Source organism: Nicotiana tabacum, chromosome 5, assembly GCF_000715075.1.
Source record: "Nicotiana tabacum cultivar K326 chromosome 5, ASM71507v2, whole genome shotgun sequence".
Taxonomy (NCBI): Eukaryota; Viridiplantae; Streptophyta; class Magnoliopsida; order Solanales; family Solanaceae; genus Nicotiana; species Nicotiana tabacum.
The window spans coordinates 132,342,246-132,352,058 of NC_134084.1; the positions used below are offsets into that span (position 1 = coordinate 132,342,246).

At 38.2% G+C, this 9,813-nt stretch overlaps 1 non-coding gene across 1 annotated transcript; it reads right to left on the reverse strand.

The window, feature by feature from the left end:
* Positions 1-4,856: 4,856 nt before the first annotated feature.
* LOC142181335 (small nucleolar RNA R71) lies at positions 4,857-4,963 on the reverse strand. Its single transcript, XR_012710002.1, has one exon. It is a non-coding gene; the product is annotated as a small nucleolar RNA R71 (small nucleolar RNA).
* Between the last annotated feature and the right edge of the window lie 4,850 nt (positions 4,964-9,813).

Here is a 9,813-nt window from a genome sequence, read left to right on the forward strand (position 1 = left end):
GAACCTCATCATCAAAGTCAACTTGAGGCTTCACCACTAGTGCTGCTGCTCGGGGCTGAGCTCTGCCCCTACCTCGGCCTCTAGCACAGCCTCGGCCTCGCCCTCTGCCCCTCGTGGGAGCTGTTGCTGGGGGCTCAGGCTACTGAGCGGTGGATGAAGAAGCGTATGTTCTCTCCATCTGCGAAAGAATAGAGTAGAAATTCAATTAGCATTGAGAAACAAAACCGCACGATAAGAAAGAACAAATGTGAAGTTTTCCTAACTCTGTAGCCTTTGGGGAATAAATACAGACGTCTCTGTACCGATCCCTCAAAATCTACTAAGCTTGTCTGGGAATTGTGAGACCTATGTAACCTATAGCTCTGATACCAACTTGTCACGACCCGGATTTACCACCCTCGGATGATGGCGCCTCCTCGTAGAAGCTAGGCAAACCACGAAATATAGAAATTCTAACACTTTCATTTTAATCCTTTTATCAACTTGAATTAACAAGTAATCAATAATTTAAAAATTAATGATAACAGAATAAGCGGAAGACTTAAACAGCTAAAAATAGCCAAAATCAGTACTATAATGCCAACATACTCCTCTACTCAGAATCTGGTGTCACAATATTCACGGGCTGTCTATGAGTACTACATACAAATGTCTGAAAAAGGAAATACTATCTGTCTCGGAAGCAAGTGAAAACAGAACATATAAATGGATAGAAGAGAACGCCGGGCCCGCGGACGCCTGCAGGACTACCTCGAGATCTCTGGATAGACTGAAAGTTGGCTCCCCAAGTGCTACTATCCCAATGCTGCTTCGGTATCACATAAGTGCAGAGTGTAGCATTAGCAAAACCGACCCCATGTGCTGGTAAACATCTGACCTAACCCCGGTGAGGTAGTGACGAGGCTAGGACCAGACTCCAGATAAACCTATGCAATTCAAATATATACAGTGGGAAAGAAATACAGAAATAAACAAGTAAATATGGGAGGGGGAACATTCTTTGGGGAATAGCAGGTAAAACAGAATATCAAAAGGATTATAAAGGAATCAAAATCCAACCACTAACAAGAATAAGGAAAGCAAAGGCAGATTTCACTTTATTTTCACATCTTATTCCAGGCGTGCAACCCGATCCCATTTCCTGTATCTTGTGGCAGGCGTGCCACCCGCTCCCATTTCATGTACCTTGTGGTAGGCGTACCACCCGCTCCCTTTTCATGTATCTTGTGGTAAGCGTACCACCCGCTCCCTTTTCATTTATCTCGTGGCAGGCATGCCACCCGCTCCCATTTCATGTATCTCGTGATAGGCGTACCAACCGCTCCCTTTTCATTTATCTCGTTGCAGGTGTGCCACCCACTCCCATTTCATGTATCTCGTGGTAGGCGTACCACCCGCTCCCATTTACAAGCCAACAATAATCACAAAGAATCCCAACAAGGGAACAGTAATATCAAAAAAATATCCCGGCAATGGAACAATGATATCTCAACACTATCTCGGCAAGAGAACGATAATATCTCAACAATATCCCGGCAAGGGAACAATAATATCAGACAACCATCCCGGCAAGGGAACAATGACGATAATAACATGTGAGGCACAATAAACCACAACGGAGTCATAACAATTTATAATACAAGACCCACGGGCATGCTTGACACCGACGTATAGATACTCGTCACCATGCCTATACGTCGTACTCCACAATTAACACGTAGCAAATAGACACAACTCCTAATCCCTCAAGCTAAGGTTAGACTAAATACTTACCTCGAACTTCCACGGCCAACTCAAGCCTCAAACACCGCATTTGCTTCCGAATTCGTCTCCAAATCAATTGTATCTAGACATATTCGACTTAATAACATCAATAAATTCTAAACAATCCAATTCCAATGCTTAGTTATAGCTTTCTAATCATTCTTCACAAAAATCCAAAAATTGACTCCGGGCCCGCTTTGTCAAAATACGAGGTCCGGACCAAAACCCGATCACCCATTTACCCACGAGCCCGAATATATAATTAGTTCCAAAATTTGACCCCAAAATGAGGTCCAAATCACAAATAATCAAAAAGCCCTAATGCTACCCAAATCCCAATTTTTCTACCCTTAAGAACATGATTCAAGCCTAGAAATCTAATGAGCGTTAATGGAAATTGAAGAAAATGAGTCTAAGATTACATACCTATGAATTGATGGTGGAATCACCTTTCAAAATTGCCCACTTTAGAGTTTAGATGAAGAAGTTATGAGTTTTGGAAGAAATCCCGTCTTAAGCCTACTGTTTCTGGACTTTTAAAATAACTGGGCGAAATTGGTCATCGCATTCGTGATGAGTTAGGTCTGACAGACCTTTTCGTTCGGGGAAGATAGCTCACGTTCACGGAGCTTTGGCTCCTTAGGCCTACATGTTCGCGGGCTAGTGGCCGCGTTCGCGATGCCCAAAATGGTGACCCCTCCCTAGGCCTTTAACCTTACGCGTTCGCGAGTGCATGGACGTGTTCACGAAGGGTATTCCCCCCTCAGCCGCGCGTTCACATCTCAAGCTTCGCGTTCGCGAAGAAGAAATCTGGCACCTGGGAGATTTTCCTTACGCGTTCGCGAGAGGGACCACGTGAACGCGAAGAGTAAAATCCCTGGGCATTGAACAGAAAAAACCTGCAATTTTTTGAGTTCCAAAAACCTTCCGAAACACACCTGAGTTCTCGGGGCTCAAAACCAAACATACATACTAACTCAATCACATCATACGAACTTATCTGTGCAATCAAATCACCAAAATAACCTCAATAACAACGAATTAAACCTAAAAATCGATGAAATATGTCAAAATTTCTTAAAGCATCAAACTTTACATTTACGGTCCAAATCACGTCAAACGGATTCCGTTTCTTACCAAACTTCACAGAATTATCTTAAACCACATATAAGACCTGTACCGGGCACCGGAACCAAAATACCGGCCCGATACCAACATGTTCTAATCACAATTCGTTTCCAAATTCTTTAAACAATTTGAGAAAGTAAGTTTCTTTAAAAATTCATTTCTCAGGATTGGTACCTCGGAATTCGATTCCAGGCATACGCCCAAGTCCCATATTTTTCTACGGACCCTCCGAGACCGTCAAATTACATGGCCGGGTCCATTTACCCAAAGCTTCCTGGATATGCGCCCGGACTACACACGCAAATCGAGGTGATGCTAAAAGAGGTTTTTAAGGCCTTGGAGTGCAGAATTCAATTTAGAAACACGTGATGACATTTTGGGTCATCACAATAACAAGTAGGGTAATCGAAAGGGACTTACTAAAAAGAGCAAGTTTTAGTTTAAGCATATATTTTTGACTCTTTAATATTACTATTCTGACGATTTATTTGTATAACCGAGAGGATTACAATTAATTGTTCAACTTAAGTAATGATATATAAATGTAATCGTGAAAGGTATTTATACATTTGTGAGAAATAGAAATTGAAGGATAATTTTACCTATTATATAATAGAAATATTAAGTGAAGTTATGACCCCAACACTTTTTTATTATATTTGTGAAAAACAAAATATTTTCTATTGATCTATTCATGCATTTTTAGTTAGTTAATTCACAACTCAACTCTTCCTGGTTTTCTCAAATAGTAATTAAAACAATAAACGTCTGTAGAATAGATAAACCAATCTCTGTGGGTTCGACATCTTTCTATACTATAATTTGACAGAGTACGAGTTTAAATTTTATTCATGCCAGACTCTCGTCAAATTTTTGGCACTGTTGCCGGGGATTGGAAACATCTACTTCAGATTAATTATTATTATTATTATTATTATTATTATTATTATTATTATTATTATTATTATTATTATTATTATTAGTAGTAGTAGTAGTAGTAGTAGTAGTAGTAGTAGTAGTAGTAGTAGTAGTAGTAGTAGTAGTAGTAGTAGTAGTAGTAGTAGTAGTAGTAGTAGTAGTAGTAGTAGTAGTAGTAGCAGTAGTAGTAGTATTATTGTTATCTTTGTTTTGTTTTTTTTTGTTACTACTGTAATTAATGTTGCTAGTAATGTCTTTCTAGAATCTCTTATTAACAATATTACTACTTAATGTTTTCGTATCATTTTTCTTTCTTCATCTTTTTAATTTTTATTTTTATTCTCGGATATCATTCTATTGTTTCTAGGATCAGCAAGCTCATTTCATTAAAAAAAATATATATTTTATTTTATGTTTTTAATTAGTGTTACTAGTTATATTAATTACTACTACTATTTTAATATACATTTTTTTTTCTTTTTAGTATCACCACTACTACAAAAGAGTTGGCGAATTATGATTCAGAAATTGAAAAAACTCTTTGATTGTGCAGGAAAGGACAAACATCACCTCCTCAAAGTATAACTTGTGAAGAAATGGAGAATGAAGAGCTTAATAATAACCAACTTCCACCACATCAAGTGGAAGAAAAGCTTGATGAGGTGGCTCCACGACGTGATAGAATACTCAGAGATTATGCAAGGCCGGATAATTTTGAAGGAGAATCAAGTGTGAGGAGACCACCAATTGCAGCAAACAACTTTGAAATTCGCACAGGCTTGATTCAAACCATTCAACAGTCATGTCAGTTTACTGGTGATGTGAGTGAAGATCCTCACACCCATCTAATTGATTTTCTTGAATTAGTTAAAACTTGCAGGTATAATGGAGTCACAACAGATGCTATCAGGTTACGACTTTTTCCTTTTTCATTAAAAGGTGAAGCAAAAACATGGTTGCGAAGTCTGCCAAGAGGTTTAATCACAACATGGGACCAAATGACTCAGAAATTTCTTAATAAATATTTTTCACCTGCAAAAATATTTAAAATGAAGCAAGAAATCAATAATTTTATGCAGACAGATTCTGAATCTATATACCAAGTATGGGAACGATTAAAAGCAATGTTAAGAAAATGCCCACACCATGGTATCCAAGATCCTGGCATCTTATATATTTTTTATCATGCTCTTAAACCCTCTGCTAAAAATGTTATTGATGCAGCATCAGGAGGATCCATAATGAGCAAAACCATTGCAGAAGCTATGAAATTGCTTAATGAAATTTTAGAAAATGTTGTTCAATAGCCCTTTGACAGAATGATTGTTAAAAAAGCAGCAGGAGTCAATCAAGTGGAAGCTTGGAATTCATTAGCGCAACAAATTGTAACTCTGACACAAAAAGTTGAGGCCTTTCAGGTAAATAATCAATCATCATCTCAACTTGAGAATTGTGATGTTTGTGGAGGTAATCATCCTAATCATGAGTGTCAAGCTTCAACACAAAATAAGGAACAAGTAAATATGATTGGTTACAGAAATAATTACTCATTTGGTAGTCCCATGGCACAAAAACATCAAGGATTTTATTTCAATGGAGTAATCTTAATGGTGCTGAAAATCCTCAAAGATTTTTTAATCAAAAGCAGCAGGTACAAGGATCACCTGATTTTCAAAATCAAAATAAAGGGCAACAAAATTTTCAACAAAATCAGCAGCAGCCCCACAGAGCTCATCAACAAAGCCTTGAAGACCTGATGTACAAATTCATTAAGGCTACTGACGAGAAGGTTGAAAGTCAACATTCAACTATCAAGAATTTGGAAATTCAGGTAAGCCAATTAGCAACCCTCATGTCTGGGCAAATAAAAGGTTCTTTACCAAGTAACACCGAGAAAAATGCAAAGGAACACCTCAAAGCCATCTCTCTGCGGTCAGGTAAAACTCTTGATGATCCATATGCAGATAGACAAGGAAATCCACAAGAAGTTGAACAGGTAAATGAAAGTGAGAATAAAAAAGACTCTGAACTTCTAAAAGAACAAAAAGATAAAGGAAAAAAGGTACAAGAAAATGAATTGATGACAAATCCTTACTCTGTACCCCTCCCATTTCCCCAAAAGCTAAAAAGAGAAAAGCTTGACAAACAGTTCTCAAAGTTTCTAGAAATTTTAAAACAACTTTACATTAACATACCTTTTACAAATGCCTTGAAGCAAATGCCCGCATATGCTAAATTTCTTAAAGAAATTTTGTCAAGTAAAAGAAAACTGGAAGAAGTTTCAGTAGTTAAGCTTACAGAAAAATGTAGTGCTATACTTAAAAATAAGCTTCCACAGAAACTTTGTGATCCAGGCAGTTTTACAATTCCTTATACTTTGGGAGGTGCTCACTTTGAAAAAGCATTATGCGATTCAGGTGCTTCAATAAATCTAATGCCTTTTTTTAATTTTCAGAAAATTAGAACTTGGTGAAATGAAGGACACTAGTGTATCTCTACAATTGGCTGATCAAAGTACTAAAACCCCGAAAGGAATACTTGAAAATGTCCTTGTTAGAGTTGATAAATTTATATTTTCAGTAGATTTTATAGTACTTGAAATGGAAGAAAATACTGAGGTACCATTGATTTTAGGCAAACCATTTCTTGCAACAGGAAGAGCAATAATTGATGTCCATTAAGGACAATTAATTTTGCGAGTTGATGAGGAAAAAGTGATTTTTGATATGCAGAAAATAATGAAATATCCTGAAGATGAGTCATCATCATCTTATTTTCAAATTGATTTGTTGAATCACCTTGCAAATGAATATAAAGATGATCAACTGATTACTGATTCATTGGAAAGATGTTTGGCACAGTCAGGTACCACAAGTGATGATGACATCACAATCAGAAAAGAAGCTAAAATACTGGAAAAATTTTGTGAACATGAGAAAGTCTCACTAGAAGAAGTTCAACAAAAAATTGAACTCAAAACTCTTCCTTCTCATTTGAAATATATTTTTCTTGAACCTAAATTATTTTTAGTAATTATTTCATCTTCTTTGACTGCAGAAAAAGAAATAAAATTAATGAAGGTGTTAAGAGAACACAAAAGAGCCTTAGGATGGACTATAGCTGACATCAATGGAATCAGTCAAACTATTTGCATGCATAGGATTCTTATGGAGGATAATTACAAGCCAATAGTCCAACCCCAGAGGAGACTAAACCCAGCAATGCAGGAAGTCATCAAGAAATAAGTGGTGAAACTTCTAGCAGCAGGTATCATTTATCCAATATCTGTATAACGACCCGACCGGTCGTTTTGAGAGTTTTGCACTTTGCTCGCCAGTTCTCGGATATGACTTGCCCGTGTGGTGTATTATGACTTATGTAAATCGTTGGTGTTGGGTTTCAGGTTAATCATAATGAATTTGGAAGAACAGTCTTAGTTGAAAGATTTATATTTGAAAGGTTTGACCAAGATTTGACTTGTATGTATTTGATCTCAAATTGGAATTTTTATGGTTTGGTTAGCTCCGTTAGGTGATTTGTGACTTAGGAGTGCGATCGAAATCAGTTTTGGAGTTGTAGAGAAGATTTAGGCTTGAATTGGCGAAGCTTATATTTTGGCGATTTCCAGTTGATAGGCGAGATTTTGATACGCAATAGCTTCGTCGTGTCATTTGGGATGTGTGTGCAAAATTCCAGATCATTCGGACGAGATTTGATAGGCTTTTTGATCGAAAGCATAATTTAAGAGTTCTTGGAGTTCTTAGGCTTGAATCCTATGTTAAATTGGTGATTTGATGTGGTTGTAAGCGTTCCAAAGTTTTGAACAAGTTTGAATGATGTCATGGGATGTGTTGGCACAATTGGTTTGAAGTTTCGGGGGTTCCGGGTAGGTTCCGGGATGTTTTAGGCCTAAAATCATAGCTATAGCAGGTCCAGAAGGGTTGCAGGCCTCGGAACCCACCAGCGCGGTCTGCACAAAATGAAGTGCGTTCGTGGTAGGTGCTGTGCGGACCGCACAAAATGCAGTACGGCCGCTGTGGGAAATATTTCACTGGTCCTACTTCGAAAGCTCATATCTTTTGATCTACAAGGAATATTGAGATGATTCAAAAACGAAAGTTGTAGTACTATGTGTCTAGTTTCCAGAAAGATAACGATATTGCAATTTGGACATCTGTAGTGAAAGTTATGGCCAAAATACTAGATCATGTCACTGCAGATAAAAACCCGTGCGGCCACAGTTTTTGGGTAAAAACCTGTGCGTCCGCAGAGGTGGAAATCCGTGGGGTACTCTATAAATACAAGGTTTTGGGTTTTATTTAATATTTTGACCTAGATAGCTCGGATTTTGGCAATTTTTCGAAGGTTTTTCAACAAATTCATCGGGGTAAATGATTCTAACTCAGATTTGGCTAGAGTACATGAATCTATCATTGAATTCATCATTTAATTCGTGATTTGGGATGGAATTTGGGAAGAAAATTTGTGGAATCTTCCAAAAATATAAAATGATGATTTGAAGGACCAAATGGTACTAGAATTGGATAATTGTGGTATGGTTAGACTCGTGAGGGTATGAGGATTATGAAAATATAAATTTTATCCGATTTCGAGATGTGGGCCCAGGGCTCGGGTTTTGGTAATTTCGGGAATTGTGGCATATTTTGATTGTTTTCGCTTGGGCTTTGTCCCCTTAGCATATTTTGACATCCACGTTCTGATTTTTGCATAGATTCGACGCACGTGGAGGCCTATTTGAGGGGCAAAGGCATCGCGAGCTAGAGATTTAGCCGGTTCAAGGTGAGTAATGATTGTAAATGATGTTCTGAGGGTTTGAAACCCCGGATTACACATCGTTATGCTATATTGAGGTGAGGCACACGCTTGATGACGAGCGTGGGATCGTGCACTATTGGGGATTGTGACTTGGTCCGTCCCGATTGATGATTTTACCGCGTATTTGATTGAAAACTATTTGCTATCATCATTATTTGGGCTGAAAGCCATATTTGAGCATAGTGCCAGCTATTTGAACCCTTCAGGGATTTTTATTGATATTTTCTCACTGTTTTGACTTTATACTTGAACTCAGTCATTATTTTCCACTATTTTCAAAACTCAGCCATGTTTACTCTGCTTTAACACTTGAAATGATATTTTAAATAATAGTTTGGGCTGAGCATTATGTTTTACTGTTGCCCGAGTGGCTTATGTGATTTTTGATTGAGTAAGGCCGAGGGCCTGTATTGTGAGGATACTTTTGGGTCGGGCTGCACGCTGCAGCAGTGAGATACTGATTATGATAATGAGGCTGAAGGCCTGAGTTTGTGTGCTATGAGGTGGCTTGATATTGATATGAGGCCGAGAGCCTGTTTATGATTCCACGAGGTGGCTTGATATTGCGCTTGGGCCATAAGGGGCCCCTCCCGAAGTCTGCACACCCCCAGTGAGCGCGGGTACCTATTGTAATATGAGATATAGCCCGAGAGGCTGATATTGTTCTATGTGATAGCCTGAGGGGCTGGTATTGTTCCATGTGATTGTGCATGAGGGGCTGGTACTGTTCTGAGATATTGCCCGAGGGGTGGATTGTTGACACTGTGCCCAAGGGGCGAACCTTATGTGCTTATCTTTCTTATTTGCATGTCATTACCTGTTTAATTGTGTATTTGTGCCCGAGGGGCAGATTTTCTATGCTTATCTACACTAATTGTTTGGCATTCATTTGTGTAACTGTTGAAAAGTCATTTTCAAAGAAGTTAAACTGAGCTAAGATGTTTTCAAGAGATATTTTAGCCTCATTGTTTTTACTAGTTTTGTCCTGCTTCTATACAGTATGTTGATGCACTTTTCGTGATTTCTTACCATTCAGACTTTAGTTATGATTATTATTCACTAAGTTGGAGTACTCACTTTACTCCCTGCACCTTGTGTGCAGATTTAGGTATTTCTACACCCGGTAGCGGGTATTGGTTGATCGGAGGCAAAGTCATCGGAGTTTAG